Source organism: Corvus hawaiiensis, chromosome 1 (assembly GCF_020740725.1).
Source record: "Corvus hawaiiensis isolate bCorHaw1 chromosome 1, bCorHaw1.pri.cur, whole genome shotgun sequence".
NCBI lineage: Eukaryota > Metazoa > Chordata > Aves > Passeriformes > Corvidae > Corvus > Corvus hawaiiensis.
Genome location: NC_063213.1, coordinates 38,633,212 through 38,650,984, shown reverse-complemented (window position 1 = coordinate 38,650,984; position 17,773 = coordinate 38,633,212). Strand labels below are relative to the sequence as shown.

General features: G+C 37.9%; 1 long non-coding RNA gene across 1 annotated transcript; it reads right to left on the bottom strand.

The window, feature by feature from the left end:
• Positions 1-712: 712 nt before the first annotated feature.
• On the bottom strand, positions 713-6,678 carry LOC125324888. Its single transcript, XR_007203145.1, has 2 exons — positions 1,743-6,678; positions 713-1,654 (listed from the first exon to the last, which is right to left on the bottom strand). It is a non-coding gene; the product is annotated as an uncharacterized LOC125324888 (long non-coding RNA).
• Positions 6,679-17,773: the final 11,095 nt, after the last annotated feature.

Below are 17,773 nucleotides of genomic sequence, written 5' to 3'. Positions count from 1 at the left end.
TGCTCTGCTAATACTTCAGGACTTTACGGCATTTAGGCAAATTTGCATAGCATGTGTACTGGCATCCAGGTGCGATTTCTGTGCTTATGGCAAATGAAACTGAACTACACCCTACTATATATATAGTTGGCCTCCAATTGAACTCTAATCATAATCAGGCTGTATGATGTGTGTTTGAGATACTGCAGTTCAGTAATTTGCCTATCTCCTCCCTTACTTCAATTTTCAGGGGCATCCACACACTGCAGATGAAATTCTCGTTCTGGATCAGAACCTATGAGCTTGAGTGAATTAATGTATTTAACTATTTGATTGTCAATGGAATTAAGGAGATGACTTGCTGCTTCCCTTCTCTGTCAGAAAATACGGATTTAGGGAATTTCTGGTGCCAGCATGATACACAAAACACACTTTCTCTGTTCTGGGGTGAGAAGAGTGGCAGTGAATAATTCACAGCAACTAGTGGAGAGCCCAGAGACTTGCCCTGTGATGACCAGTGAGTTTGTGGAGAACAAAAATATGGTGCTGAATATTAAACAGAAAGGGTCAGGTGTTTTTTAATAAGCGCCCTGCTGGATCCTGCCAAAGGGGCCCCATACAGACCTTAACAGCTGAACCTGGAATGTGCTTCATTTCATCACAGAACTGGCTATTGCTACAGCAACGGCTCTTGACGAATAATTCAAAGAAACAAAACAGAGACGCAGTCAAATCCGGGAATTAGAGTATTTAATAGCTTAGAATAAATAAGGGGAGATTTACCTAGCATTTTCAGTGAATGGATTCAGAGCAAAAATTCATCCAACATCTGCTAGTGCCACATTTTAGTATTGCCTCTTCAATCAGAGTAAATTATATAGCTTAAGTGTTCATATCACCAATTAATCTCTTCTGAATCAGATCAGCATATTAGTTGCCTGAAATAGGCTTAATATAGTCATAATTGTACAAAACATGAATACCATTTTTCATAATAATTAGGTAGTCACTTTGCCCTTTTTCTCAATTTGTCTAAATGGTCATATTTACATTAGAAGTTAGCAGTTAATTTTATCCATACAACCCTTCTCAATTACTCCATTGGTCTGTCAATAGAACCTTCATCTTAAGGCACCAAACCTGTGCAAAGTACAAGTATTCAACGCGCAGTGTATCAATTTCCTCAGAGGCTCATTTGAGAGGAGTGGAACTCTGCTCCAGCAAGCACATGGCAAGGAAGCAAACAAGATATTTCCCACTTTGGAAAAGGTTCAGTGAGAGGAAACAGGCACACTGACCATCAGATCCTTTCCACTCAAGCTGAGAGCAGGCCAGGAGCTTGCTGTGAGAGGGCCACGAAGCTCTGCAGAGCAACTGCCCTGTGCCAAAACTACCCAAGCATTACAGTGCTCTTCCATAGCTCGGTCTGAGTGCCTCGTTTGCTACAAAGACCCCAAAAGTAACAAGGAGATAATTAACCTCTGCTTGTTGGAAGTTGATAGAGAGTTGATAGCAGCACCACGAACTGTCCTCATGTTCCATTTGCTGATGTGCTGTAAACCTTTGACTTGCTGCCAAAATTTAAGGTTGTCTTATGAGATAATCCCAGCTAAGAAGTTCCGTTTCTATGCATCTTCCTGGCCTTCTGCTGAAGACAGGAGCATGATGTAGTTAGCTAAGAAAAGAAACACAAAAGCTCAAGGGCTGTGAATAATATCTTGAATAAGTTCTTCCATTTGCAAAACAGAGATAATACTATTTACCCTCATATTAAATTTATAAAACACTTCTCCCCTGCTGGAGTCTCTAAATCCCTTATTAGACCACCAAGAATTCTCTTACACATTTCCTGCTGGTTTTAATCGCCTACTCCCAGTTTCAAGGATATTTTCCTAAAAAAAAACCAAAACAAAACCAAACAAACAGAAATTGTGCATTTCAGAAACAAACACTTACAGCAGCACTCAGGAAGAGCATGAGACTTGGTTTGCAATAATAACTTAAAAGATACTGTAATGCTTTATTAATCCATGCTGTTGACAGCTTTGAATGCCAAATTATCTGTGTTGCACTGAGCCATGAAAGTGTCCCATGAGGTACTAAAGTCCACCTTGAGACAGCATTGAAGCCAAAGCTTTGATCCTCAAGGCTGACTTGAATAAATCATTATTTTTAAACTCTTTAACCCCTCATGCATCCATAGCACATAATTTTAGTAATGCATTTGACTTAAATTTCTTATTACTTCAGAATTCAGTCCAACTTCTACTGCAAATAAAGTCAGAGCTCCCAGGGGCTCCAGAGGACAGAATAATTCCTGTTCTACTGCAATTCTCCATTTAACTGATGAGATGACAGAAACAGTATGTCATCAGGAACCGTAATTTTACTTTCTTTAGGTGCTTTTTTCTCTTGTATTGTATTTCAATGCAGCATTTTCTGGAGAGGAGGAGCACAAGAATTGGAAGTCTAGAGGTCTTCAATTCCAGTCTTGGTCCCACATCAGTTCATGAGATGACTGCTAGAAAATGACCACAGGTATCACATTTAGTAGCAGACAGCAATTTACATCAGCTCGGATATGCCAAGCTAAGGATTGGGACTTTACCCACGCTGCTAAATAAAGATCAAGCTGTGTGGCATTGCCTCACCACTCTGCATAATGTTCAGCCGAGGGTTTCCCTTTGGTCCCCTGTGGTTGCCTCATGGTCTGATTGCATAAATGCTATTTCACTGTGTATTATTCTCAGTTCAGAGCATTTTAAATAATGCTATGGCAGTGTCACAACTCATCAAAACAACATTTTATCAGCACAAAATGCAGGCTATAGGTTGCATTATCTGTGGTTTAACAGAAGCCTTGAAAGTGCAAAGCATCTCAGGATATCATTAGAGAGAGGGGAAAACTGGTCCTGACAACACAAAACAGTGCCAGACTGCAAAACAAGCATTAGCAGCCCCAGGAGTTCATTCCCTGTCCATAGTCTCTTCTGCAGTAGAGACACAGCCATGGATCCCTACATGCTCCAGCTGCCCCAGAGTCTGTAGGCTCTACCCACCACAGACTGTGCAGGGCTGCCTCAGGCTGCCCCTCCCTGTAGACATAAATTTTGTGTAGCCAAATGCAAACTCAGTTTCTGCCTGTAATGCAATGATAATAACATTTACCCAAATACTTTCTGTAAAGTTCACCTTATCAATGCCAATATACCATTCATTGTATTGAAAAACTATATCTTCATTGTGAACACATATCTTCAATAAAGAGAGTAAACAGAGAGATGTTTTATATGGCTGAGATTGCAAACTGTACCCGTGATTTAGAGAGTCAGTTGCCAAGTGCTGTAAAGCACACCCACTTTCTGAAACTGCCCTATCTATTAACTGTCAGCTCAAAATCAAAGGCCAAAACGAGCTCCTGCTGGCAAAATTAATTAGTGCCCGAATATTGCCGCAGCATTCTGCTCTCTCTGCAATTCCTGGAAGGACAGGTTGGAGGGGGAACATGGGGCTCTCAGCTGCAGGATACCCCCTCAACAGAAGCTGCCTCTGGAAAGTATCACCAGCAAAGCTGAGAGAAGCTATTTGTGCCTGATCAGAAATCCTGCACACTTACTGCTTGGCTGATCTATGTGTCTGTTAATTTTCATGGTGGTGCCGTAACTCAGACATCATTCCAGTTGAAGGAAGCTCATTTTGCACGATACACAGTGTCCTGAAATAAAGCCTGTCACTGCTGTCTCAAGCTTACATTGCTACCAGGAGTCAGTGAATCTCAGTGAACTTGACAATGTCTTTGGAAAACAAATTTCTTACTGCTCAGAAAAACATCATGTGCTTAGTGTGAAAGGGATGGATAATACAATCCCTTGCTTTGCCTGCTCTGCTCTTTTCAACTCGCTAAGTCTTCAAAAATCTCCTTGCTGGAAAAAATAAGCTGAAATGTGGATGATCTGGTTCTGTTTACCAGAGGTATATACTGCACATATGTGTCAGTGAACCTGTTTTCTTGATAGCATTTTAAAAAAATCACAATCAGCTAAATGTTTCAGATTTTTGCTCTTGCTTTCAGGGGACCTAGATGAAAAAGACAGATTTAGCAGGGGAAAAAAAAAATAAATAAAAGTAGTCAAATTGTTTACCAGCTTAAAGCATCGTGATTCTTCAGTGAACACTGTTTCTATTTAGTACTGCACATGTGGCAAGGGCAACAAATCCACTTAGACCAAGCAAGGGAAAGTATGCTTTCACCTACCATCTTGAAAAAAATATGAATGCTTGCCCTCTGGGTTATGTCCGGCAGACATCATCCCCTTAAAACAAACTTGTTTATATAAGCTGCAGAAAATTACAGGTCTTCTATTGCCACCACCAGGGAAAAAAATGGCCCACAATAGAGGGAAATAGCAGATACCCTACCATGCACTAAGTTCTCAGCGAGCAGTTTGGTGTGCTTTCCATTAGGTGCTTGAGATGCTGTGCATCTCCCTGTTTACTTGAGAAGGACCTAGTTTCTACCATAAGAGACACTTCTGTATAATAAAATGCTTCTCATGGACTGCCTCTCAGCTGGTCCTTCTGTCACTAACTTCTCCTGCAGAAAATGCAGAAATCAGTGCTAACAACAATTCTGACATCATCGTCATTTCAGTACGTTGCAGGCCTCCCTGCTTAGACATGTGTAACTTAGCAGCACCTTTCAGTCTAGCTTTGCAGCAGCAGATTAACAATACGACCTCTGAATCACATTTGGTTGGCTTACAGACTGAGGGCTAAGAGGGAGACAAAAATCAGAGCTCTCCAGAAGTTTGACATGCTGATTTCCCATATTGGTGGTACGGAAAAGATAGAAATAGGAAGGAAAAGAAAATGTAGTGAGACTGTCCTTTCACAGCTAAAATGAGCCATTAAATAATTGCTAATGAAGAAGTTCCCTTCCTATGAATACAGAATTAGCAACTGTAATTCTTAAGAGAGTATCAATTAAGATCAGCTTAATGGTAGCAATATATAAGCTTATATGACAAAAAAATTATCTTCAACAGTTCATTAATATTAAAAAGTGTCATTAATATTACTTTAGAAAATGTTCTTGACCTGTTTGTAGGTATACATTTTTATGTTCTCTGTGCAGTTGTAAGTCCTTAGCACTATAGAATTTGAGCACCTAACAACTTCCAAAGGAAGTTCATTGGTTTTTATTTACTTTCCTTCAAGGATGAGAGACTATAAAGATCATGAAAAACAGTCAAAATGCTCTACATTTTGTCTACAGCTTTGCATATTCACTGTAAACACAGCCCTAGGCTTCCTAGTGTAATAATGTCAATCAAAATCTTTGTTATTTCACAAGAAGAAAATAAGAAATCCACAACCAACAAGTGTTGAAGCCAACTGAGAGAAATAAATGCAGCTCTAGATTCTATTTCCACTGATAAACTCTCCCACAAACACAGCAAGGAGCAAGCTGAACATGACTCAGAAAGGATCATGCTATTTGTACAAAGAGGTAGTTACCAGTTAAGACACAGCAGAAGCTTCATGCTCTGCATTCTATGCAACAAGGGATGCTGCAACCTGCCATTTGAAATAATGCCTTGGAACTGCAGGCAGCTAGCTATGGGATTTGGGGACAACAGAGAGGTTACATAAGCCAGTTTATTAGCAAAGGCAAAGAAAGCGTCTGTGCAATTATCATAATAGTCAGACAAACTATGGATTCACAGCTACATGAGGCCCAATTGCAGCCACAAGCTGAATGGAGAGAACTGAAGGCTGGTGAGACATTTCTTCTGCTGTTGTGACACTATCCAAGAGGCCTGAAGGAACAGGACTGAATATCAACCAGAACAGGTAGATTCCACCTCAGGAAGACTAAACTGGAAAGAAGTGACAAAATTTCATGTGTGAACATGGGCAGCAGGGAAAGAGATCCTATAAAACTTCTCTTATTTTCCTTATCATCTCCGTCATCCCTACTTCCCTCACAGTTTTACTTATTTGAAATACCCTCTCCTTCCAGTCATTGTCCTTTACCATTCTCTTAAAAAATACTTCAGTCTTTTAAAGTCCACAGAATCCAACTGGAGCTAAGATATTAAATACATGCATCTCGAAGATGAAAGGACAAGTGAAAAGCCAGAGACGGAATAAGTTAAATAGTGGGGAAAATGCTGGCCATGAAATCGAAAGGTGGGTGAGCTTATCCCACTCCTAAAAATTCATATGCTTTCCCAACATCCTCTTTAATTCAGATTGCCTCTTATATCTGCTCTATCCATATAGTAAACTAAGGGATCACTCCAGAATATGTTGTCATCACTCCCATGAACCCTCTCAAATCTACAGTAGCTTCTGCAGTCTTTGTAGGATGATGCTTAGAAAACAAATGTGTTACATCATGTTACTTGGGAGATCTGAAAGACAGGGTGAATAGGGACATTCTTCACATTACTACTTGGTCAGCTGAAGCTAAGAAATGTACATGCAGAAGTGCAAAAAAAATTTTTTGAAACACTGACTTGTGAATTTTAAATCATTACAGAAAGGGATGTGGAACTGTAGATTTTCTCCACTGACTTGGATACATAGATACATAAATCATACTGCTCTTTCAGAACCACCCCATAAATAAAATCAGACTCAGACTCACATGTGCATCAACGTGACTTATTCAGAGTCAATAAGTAATTTAGTAAGAGCACATTCTGAGGTGTGTGAACTCTACAGTAGGCAGTATACAGAAAAAGGGTAATATCCTTTTAAGCAGTCCATGAGGTCTTTAACAACCTCCACTCTTGTTCTGTGTCCAGAAGGCTCATGAGAGCAGCTGCATACAAAAGGAACTAGCCTTCACCTGCTCTGTATGATTAATAAATGCATTTATTGATTATTACTATAATTATCCATATAGGCAAAAAACTGTTCTGTTTGCACAGGACAACTGTGCACGTCCTTATCGGGATTAGATATAAAGAGACAGTTATATCATGGTAATTTAGCAGAACATAGCTAGTATGATTATTAATACATGCTAAACTTATTCAGTGTAATTATATTATAAGCTTAAATTATTTATATAATTGTATGATAAGCATACATTATATTGCAAGCATGCATATAAATAGAATGTCACCCAGTTCCAGACATCAGTGTTTGCTTTGAGCTGCTCCTGTTTGCTTGGAAATGTTGCTCTTGAGGCTGCTCTAAACTACAGTCTCAAGTTTTTGTCTCTTGCCCTTTGGACTCTTCACAGAGCCTTGAATCTCAAGCAGACAACAGGATTGCGTAATCTGGGAAGGCAGATCCTAAGGCATCAAGAAGAGTTACCATTTACAGCTAAAAGGCACCTGAAGATAAACTGGGCTTTCTGCTTAATTATAGTGCAGTATGGAATAATTCTGCACACCATGCAAGTACAGACAAGTGTAGTGGAATGTGTTGCCATCTTTTAACTACAAAAAAATGTTATAATGGAGGATGATCAAGTCTCTAGTTCACTGTTAGATGGATGGAAACAAAGTAATGCATCTTTTGGCACACAGGAGAAACATATATTCTGCAGCTTGCACTAGAAATGCATTTGATACAACATGAGTAAATGGGAGATTTGTGGTCAGGCTGCGTTTAGGTGAGTAGATAGAGAAGCAAAGCCAAGTTGGGTTTTTAGTGGTGTCTGTGGCATCTTGGGATCCCATTCTCTGAACTGTGTATTTGAACTTGAAACTTCCAAAGCAGTATTAGCACACTTCTCATCTCAAAGCAAGGGATGACCTGTAATGGATAACATTCAGGAGACATTTATACACTCACTTGCAATATGCACAGGTTAAACTGATATAAATATAATACAGTTTTTCAGATTCTAATACATAGATATCTCAAAATTGAGTGCTGTAGAAAAGAGACATATGGGTAAGAGCGTAATTTCTTTCAAATGACATAAATTCCTTTATTGGAATGAAAACATGGCATGCTGTCTGTGCTTGACACTAAATTCATTCTATTTTTTATATACACAAATATTTCATAACTTTGTTAATTTAAAAGGTTTCTATCTTTTCACGTTTCCCAGTTATTAAAGTAAATCTATTACTTATGAAAGGTTATACATTGCCAATACTGTTCACATGGGACCAAGGACTGTGTTCTTTATTTTATTAAGCATCAACATTTTGTGGGCCTGAGTGGCCTGGAAATGACTGGGGCTAGATCTGAGTTAGAGAACCTCTTCACAAGCTGGGATGTCTCTGTGGTGCATCCTGGCAGTAAGTCTGAGTCTGAAGTAGAGATGGAGGTTACACATATTTTGTCCTCTCTTTTCCTACGAAGGTAATTGGTGCAGTATAGATTCTAGCCCTGACCTGGTACAGATTGACCAGCAGAGTAAAACCTGCTGCCCCAATAGCTATTGCACACCTCTTCCAATGAAGAACTGGCTGGTAGCCTCATGGAAGTGTCTCACAACCTGCACAAATTCAACACTCCACAAATCCAATAAACTATATTGCAGGTTTTAGACTGGCAGCACCAAAATACACAAGTAATTTTAAGCATGTTAACTAATGAGACCCATTCACAGTTCTCTTCTGGGTGAAATACCAGAAAGATACTTACAGTGTATCAAAACCTTCTCATGAACATGCCAAAACTTTGGCATAGGGAGATTAACATAAGAGAGTTATTCAAACTCCAGCTATATTTAACCTTCATCTGCTTTGTTTACAGTTTTCACAACACTCATAGCCTTGTTAGCACTTCTTTTTTATTAGTAATTTGACTGACACCGTATCAGTCACTATGAGCTATCAAAAAGTTACAGGCTCTATACCTACTGACTGGCAGGAGCCACCCTTTAACTGGCTTTAATATAAATGTCTCAGGTTATTCTATGCTACAGCAAATACACAAAGCAAATCTGCATTAGACCCCAAACTGTTCACCAAAGATGCATTTGGAATCACAGAAAAAACTGCAGCTGCTTCAGAAACAGAAGATACATTGCCATGGTAGGAATCACAATACAGACAATGCTGAAAGAAAGAGAAAAAGAAGCCAGTAGGGTTAAATTAAAAGTTCAGTCCGAATGTTGCTTAGCAGTGTGAATGCAATTGTCTGTCAGACAAAGAGCATAATTTCCAACACTGTCAGTCATTTACCACAGAAAACTACAAAGTTGCGTTCTGAACTGGTCAGAGCCCAGGAGACTTCACACGAAATGAAAAGCGGAATGAAGAAATGCCAAGGAGGCAGCGAACTGTTTAAAGATCTTTCTGTTTAAAAAAAAAAAAAAAAAAGGCAGCTTGAGAGAGATCTTTTAAGCTAAATTTTTTTTTTTAAAGCCAGAAAACAAATATAATTTTAAATAATTTCTTGTGTGCAAACATTCCAAGTGGCCTTGAGCACACAGTAATCTCATAAGTACTGTCAAACAGTTCTCATCAGTCAAAGCACTTTCCCAAGTTTTATTGCAATTCCTTAAACTTTATAGAGGTAGTTAAAGGGGATGTGAAGCAAAGGCAGCATTCTCTTAGCCTTTTATGACAGGTCTCACAAATTGCTTTATTCTAAGGAAATAGCTATACCTATTTCCTACTGTATACAATAATGGTGCTTAGGAAATAGTTACTTGTGTAAAATCAATTGTAAACCAGGATTCTTTTTATTTTATACTGAATTGGTCTCCAAAGATACTGCCAGCATTAAATCCTCAACATTTCTTGGCCATGTAGAAAACTAGTAACGGGTAGGAGTATCATGCTGCTTTATTTCTAGAATTACTACAAAAGACTTAGTAAGACTGGGAATTAAAAAATAAATTCTAAGGGAAAAAAAGCTATTTAGCCCAGTAATATAATCAGAGATATAGCTTGGGGTTCAGAGAAATGATTTAAGATTTAGTCTTTCTTTATATTTAACTAGTCATTAGAAAGAAAAATGTTTCTGGAATATCTTTACAGAACATAAAATCAAAGCACAGGTGAACAGCAAATCCAAACAAAAGGAGGAAGTGTTTGTTATTCAGATCTGCATCTCTGTGAGGAAAAGGCACTCACTATTCCAGGATGTGTGTGTCAGATGAATGTTAATCTGCCTTGCTAAGATACCTGGCCAGGTTTTCTTACATGTGACCCAAATAATACGACTCTAATTTGCAGACACAGCACCGTGCACAGGCATTCAGTCAAGGATTTCTAGAAGGTCAAACAAAAAGACGCCAACTTCTGCTGAACCTCAGCAAGAAGGGGATGCCTAACTCATCCAGGTACCTTGGCAGATCCAGTCTGGGAGAGAGGCAACCCTTAATGCTTGTATGTGGCAACAAAATATTTGAAAGGGCAAGTTTGAAAAAGAAGTTGTTAGCCTTTTAAAGTTTTGCCTTTATTTCTTCTACAGTCATTCACCACCTATCTAATTTGCTATAAAAAAAATGCATCTGTTCTCATGAATGTATTTTTTTTAGAAAATTGAGTCTTTTATCTAGATAGAGCTTTTCATCTCAGAGTAAATTTCTCATTTCTAGCAGTAATATTGATTCCAGGACACAGGAATAGAAAAAACAGCTGTACCATGCTGCATCTCTGCCACCTCATCAACTCTGCCACTGGCCAGTACCACTCTGCCTAGAGCAGAGTGTAAGAAAATAAACATTTGCCCACAATACTGCCCCAGCTTCCTGCTGTTTATTGAGGCAGATTAAGAACTTTCCTTAGGCAACCTTGCTTGGATTTTCTTTCATGAATCTGTCAACTGCTCTATAAAACCTTAACATTTTTCAACATCTTGTCTTGATAACTGTCTTGGCTGAATTAACCATTATATTCAGAAGTGCTTCTTTTTCTGTGAAACTAACACCTTCTAATTTCATTTGAGGTCTCCATGTTTTGCACTGGAAAGGATAATAAACTCTACTCACCTTCTTTATGTCAGGCTTTAGAGACTTCTAGCTTGTTGTCCCTTAGCCAACTTTTCTCCAGACTAAACAGTGTTAGCATATTTAACTTCATATTATGGAAATTTTTCAATACCCATTATTATCTTTGTTATTCATCTCACTAACTTTTTAAGCTATTTTACATTTTATTTGAGATGGGGGAACCAGAATTGTTTAAAGCATTCAAGATCCAAGCCTAATGCGGATTTATACAGTGGTATAACAACATTTCCTCAAAATTGTGAAGACAGCTTGCTTTCATCATATAAAAATATAGAGATAAAGCATCAGAACTTAGAATTCAGTATCCGTAAGTGGATTTAGACAATATTCTTAAATATCCTTGCTGTCCTTAGGGCAATCTTATTTTCATATATATCCAAGAGAACCTACAAATCACTCCAATCCAATAATTAACACAGACTGACCCGCATTACTTCCTGCTTTATTCATAAGGCAAGAATCACAGTCCTCCAGCTAACATCCATATGGTAGTTGCTACTAATTCTGTCAAATTATTAAGTGATGAGATAAAACAATGATCAGCACGTTAGAAGAACCCAGATAAAATCAGGCAGAAGACTGTAATAACTCAACTTGTTCTTCATCCAGACGGTGCTGAGGTCAAACATGGGACTGGCATGGAACAACTGCTTCTCCTGTTGAGAAAAGTCAACCAAGATGATCAAAGACTATAAGGTCCACCAGTAAATTTCCCCTGCGAAGACCTGCGCCCAACAGGTGGCAAAAATTATATTTAAGTTCTCAATTTAGTTTTTTCAGATATTTGCATAACAGAAACAAATGTTATATGACTGTTAAAGCCTGGGCTCTGTAGCAGCTCCTGGCAAATGGCAGAGCAGGCAGTGCTCCACACTGAGGTGCTCTGGCTGGGATATTCCCTATGACAACCCGATGGAAGCTGTTATATCTGCTCTATCAAGCCTGGCAGCAGCGAACTACATCTTCCCCTTTGAATGTTGTAAAAGTGTTATTAGGTTGAATGGAGTATTTCATTTCATAAGCAAAAGATGTGTGAGGTAACACACTGAATCATAATGCAGCTTCTCTTCCCTGCATCCCTTCCTCACAGCAAACTGCTGAGTTGTGTGTTGACAGGTCTCTTCAGACTGAAACTTTAACATCATCCTTCAGTTATCAAGCCCTCAGCAAACTGCAGAACGAATAATCAAAGGCCTTAAGGCTTTGTGCTGGAGGGAGAAGACAAGAGAGTTGCAGTAAAGTACACATACAGCTGGTGTTCACACATTTATAATACATCCAAACTGAGGTTGTCAACTAGTCTGCAAGACGTGACACCAGACCGTGATGTTCCAGGTTGCAAGGTCAGCCAACGAATATCCTGGGAACTGCTCCTCAACACTGGAAGAAATCAAAGGGAAAATTAACCAGCATTTCTCAGCCTCTGTGAGCTGTTCAAAATTGTTTTATGGAGGGACATACATCATTCCTTCTTGTAAAGAATATCTATGGTACCAATTTCCTACCAACACTACACAAACTGAGACAAGAAGCAAATACCTGGAACTAGATATATATTACTTGGCTGAACAGACTAAATGCAATAAAACCGAACTGAATCCCAAAAGTATTTTAGTTATTGTGTATACTACCTTTAACCACTTCTCAGTCTTTCTTCCAATAATTTAATATAAGTTTAAAGATTTGTGGGTCTTAAAAGAAAAAAAGTCAAAATTAAACCTAGCACTATGAGAATGTTTTCTAGAGAAAGAACTGTCAGGATATATTTCAAGATGTTCTCACTCAGGTGTCTAACAAATAAGGATTTATTTTTGGATGAAGCCCTGCACTGGAACTGAGGATGCTTACATTTAATCAGCAGCATTGCCATCAGCTTCTTGCATGACCTAAGGCCAGTCAGTAAATTACTCTTCTATTCAATTCTTGTCAGTGAGGACAATAAAAGTTAATTTTTCCAACTTGTGTTTATTTAGGAAGCCATTTGAGGCAGAGACCCTTTCCATCCTCATGTATATAAAGCACCTATCGCAAAAGAACTCCGATTATTTGTGCTGCTGTAATAGGAGTAATTGTACATATTATTTCCTCCAGGTATTCCCCTGTTTTTTGAAAGTAAACTCCTGGATCTACAGGATGGCCATGTAGTCACCAGTAGAGGCAGGGTAAAACTGTACAAAGAAGGAAGCCCTGAGGTAATATGATTAGGGGGTTATGTTCATGGTGTATATGACTGAAGCAAGTCTTGGCAAGATATTCCAGCTCATTTAAGCACAGAATTAGCCTTGATTAAGAGTCAGCTTGTGCTATCAAATACTACCTATTCAATTAAGTTATCCTGTAGATTACCCGTAATAAGAACTGTTGTGGCTTAAGATACAAGATGTGGCAGCTGTAGAGAAAGACTTTCTTAGAATGATGATTGCAGTATGAAGGCTTAATGTGTGACGATACCACAATTACATGGTGTTTTTTATATTATTGCTATGCATTAAAAACAGAAAGCAAGTCCTAAAATTTACCCTCTGTTTAAATTATAGTTCTTGGATTATAGTATTTCCTTTTTCCAAAGTATAGTCAAGCAATGCCTTCAGGGGGTTTTTTTGGATCCTAAACAAAATTCAAGAAAATGTTAATCTGAATGGTAACTATTACAAAATATACTCTTGACAGTAAACACAACAGAACAGTGAAAAATGTTCAAGAAACTGACCTATTGCTGTCTTCTCTATGTAGAAAATGAAATAAATGTGACCAAGTGTCTTAGACAAAAGACTGGAAAGTAAAGGAAAAAAGGATTCTTAAAATATATCAGCATGATTCTAAGTCTGACTCAGCTGCCTTTAACTTTTTTCCCCTCTGTGTAAGGCAAATCCCCTCCAAATCTCTGAAAAGTCAGGTGGTCAAGTAGTTTAAAGTCCTGTCATCTATATTTAGAGTGCTCAAAAAATTTCCTGTATAGACTTTTTCTTGTCATCAGCACAAATATGTGCTCTGGAATGTTTCTGCAACGTCAGTCAAAACTAAAAGAGAAAAAAGAATGGTGAAGTAAAAAGAAAAAAAAACCTAAAAATTCTTTTTCAAACTATATACAATATGGTATGATTTAACATTATCAAAAGTTTGCAAGAGTTTCATGAGCATTTTTACTTTGATTCATAAAGAAAAAGTATTTTGGTTAACACAAAGGACTGAATTTAAAATACCCCTGACAGGATGTCAGAGATTTCGTGTTTGTCAAGCATAGGATATATTATTGACAACTGACCTTCTGTATTTATATTTTAATGATCTTTAGTCCTGCTGATTCATTTCAGAATCCTAGAAATTTGCACTTGTAGAAAATCTTTTTCCTTGGGAATTATCACTAGTTGATGCCAGAAGCTGTATCCCAAGCGTTTTTGTTCCATCGTTTCAGTGGATTTTCAACCTCTGTTTGTGATTGACTCTTTTGTCAGAATTTATACAAGCTACAAATTGGATCTAAAAAGTGTGATATCACACCATATTTTCTGACACTTCCTTAAATAACCCTTCACTAGGATATTCTATGTGATGTGAGTTTATGATACTATTTTAGATTGTAAGTTGTGAAATGAACTTTAGCATTCAAGCATTGCTTCTATATCCTATAAAGGGCAGTGTTTGGAATATGAACAAAGTTATGGTCTGTCACTACAAAATGACATTGTGTTATCAAGTAATATCTGGCAAGATGAAGCAGTTGGATGGGGAGCTAAACACTTTTGATATTCATCCAAAGTGAAGAAAATCATATCTGTTCTGACTGGTTGAAAATTGTTTTGAGCAATTTATCAGACTATCAATGTCAAAGTTAGTGTTGTGAAGTACAGATTGAGAAAGTAATTTTGGTCTGAAAGACAAACTTTAATTCCAGCATTAAGAAAATATAATATTAACACACATTATTGTAATTTAGACAGCTGTCAAATTAGTTGTGCCAAGAAATGAGCTTTGAGAGTCATTAACATGCAAAGATACTTTGTTAATTACATCAATGGTAGATGATGCACTAAGGATGCCTACCAGTGAAAACATCCTTAAAGCTGTAACATGTAAGCTAATGCTGTTTGTTTCATCTGAATGGCCCTCTCACTGGAAATAGCTGACATATAAAATCAAAAATTGCCATCAGAAAAGTTGTTTCAGCTGTTACTTACCCAGCTCATCACAGACCTTTCTTAGGACATAGAACTCTGGTATTTTATAAATTTGTGTTTATTCAAGAAAGTAAAGCAATAATCTACAGGAAAACCAGATTTTGGTACAAGTGGTGACCTGATATCCAACAGAACAAAAGAATTGCCTGGCCCCAAAGGATTAACGATATTAACAAAGATAATAAGACACCAATTTTTACACTTTTCCCTAGATTGGTCATAGCTATATACAAACTGAAATAGGTTAAATCAGAAGATACAGCGTTACATGCTTGGTGGAAAGAATGAACCATAGCTCATGTGATGATCACAATCACAGGTTATTTCACATCTTCTACGTAGCTATGCTTTCTACAAGCTCCTTTGGCAGTTTGCCAACTTTTTCCTTGGTGCTGTTGAATTAAATTCTCTGCTTTGCTCTCCTGTTGTGTTCACCACCCCTTGCCAGCTCCTCAGACACATTCCCATTCCACAACTAGTTAAAATTTTATCATTTTTGGCCTGTTTAAGGTTCCTTTGCCTGGCTGTATCATGGTTCTCACTACATCATCCTTAAAAATTTCTTTCCATTTAATGCACTTCTGTGCATTCAGAAAAATCCTGTACTTTAGGATTATTTTCATGTTTGTCGTTCTCTGTGAACCCACAATCTGTGAGCCGTTTTTCCTAATGGTTCTCTATACTTCCTCCTGCCCAGAATGTTAAATTCCTTCTAGCATGCCAAAGAACACCATTTGTTCTTCCTAATCTGATTGCAAATATCCCTTTTACCAGCACCAACTACCCATCTCATCCGCTGTTTTCTCTCCACACCACTTACAATAACAGTCACATATAGAAGACAAGAAAACTAAAATGCCTCAAAATTAGCAGGATGTATTCATTCACCTGCACTATTTATTATTTTTTATATTCCACCCCACAAAGTTGGTTTTTATTACCCCCTTCTGTTCTGCTACACAAAGAGGAAAAGTTCAACCAGAATTCCTCTGTCAACACTAGTAGCTCACTTTTCACATACTAATTCACACTGCAAACCCATTGAAGCAAGGATTGTTCTATTTAAATACCTTTTAAAGGCCTTTGGGGCTTAATTCCTCTCTGCCATGTCCTGATTCTCTACCCTAACGTCACATAGCCCCTCTCTTTTACCTGTGAGAAGCCACAGCACTGTTTCTACCATTGTCGCCCTCTTCCTTCTCAGAAGCAATGAAAACATCATGTTTGTTTAGCCCATGAGCAAAGGTGAAAGAGGATGTCTGTCTAGAACCAGGGTCAGGAGAAAAAACTTTAAACTGAAAGATCAAATGGGTAGGCATCCCATTTAAAAGTGAGGGCTCCTTCCAAAGTGCTGTAAGTCTCAGTTAAAACCCTGTAAGAGTTTTTAATTGACAGGGCCTTAAGGTGCTGGGGAAGAAATCCCTCCCATTTCAGAGAAAAAGAAGCATCTAAAGTTGCTTTCTTATTTGTGTTATCCACCCAGTAGGATGGAGGCTGAGTACGACAACATAAAATAACTGCAGTATTAGAATTACATAAAACAAACTATTATAATGTTCCATTAAGCTATTTATGACCCAAAGATTAAAAAATTATCTACAGAATCACACACACACTCTTGCACAAAGCTGGTCAGATTTGTGAGGGTAGATTGGTCTACTGGAATCAGCTATATAATTCAAGGCTCTCTGGGATAAAATTCTGGCCAACTTGAATACGCAAATTTACACCAGAGTTGGAGACCTGGTTCAATTCTTACCACTAATGAACAGGAAGATGAAGCGAAATAGATTAAAAATCATCTTGCACTGAATGAGGTGCTCTCATTCTTGTGTTTTTCCCTTCACATTTGCACAGGAAATACATCACAAATTAACAGCTATAGATATAATGATAAAAACATACAAAGGAAAAACAGATAGAACATGGTCAGTACAAAGAGAAATGTACTGCACTCAGTATCTCCTCTTTTTGAGTTATACCTTTAAGTTTGACATCGTATAATGTCCACCAGTGCATTCTTTATCTCATAAATGGACTGAGAACCAGTTCTATGTTTGAATCAATTTCTTAGAAACTATTTTGAAGCATAAGTTAGAACATACTTGTCTTCAGACTAGCCCACTATGTCTTTTAATTTTGATTAAAATGAAACAGTACTAAATAAAGTTTATTCAACCTGGAAGAAAACTGAATTCTATCAAGCCTGATGAGACATATGAGATCTATAACCTTTACTTGTTCTAATCTCAATTTCTATAAAATCTATAAAATATTGTACTCATGAATTCCTATTGATTGCTAACAATGCTTTTTTTTCAAAGGAGTTTATTTTCAGCATGCCTTTAATGGCAGTGTTCATACACACTGCAAGGACATTGAGCACTCTGAAATCCCCAACTGCTTTTTTCTTTCTAGGCCAGTCCTGTAGTGACGTTCTCCAGAAAAGTTGAAGAGTGGTTTAAAAGAGAGAACATTTTCCTCTGTTGTTCAGGCTTTGATTTTTGCCTGCTCGGTAGAATCACTAATACGCCTTGTTTCACGTATGTTTTGAGGAGCTGAACATCAGAGTTCAGATTTCCAAGCACAAAAGATTAACACAGACCATTTCTATTGAACTCTTTCTGTGGGCACCAGGCACAGAAGCACAGCAGGACATTTTGTTCTCAACAGTTTTCAG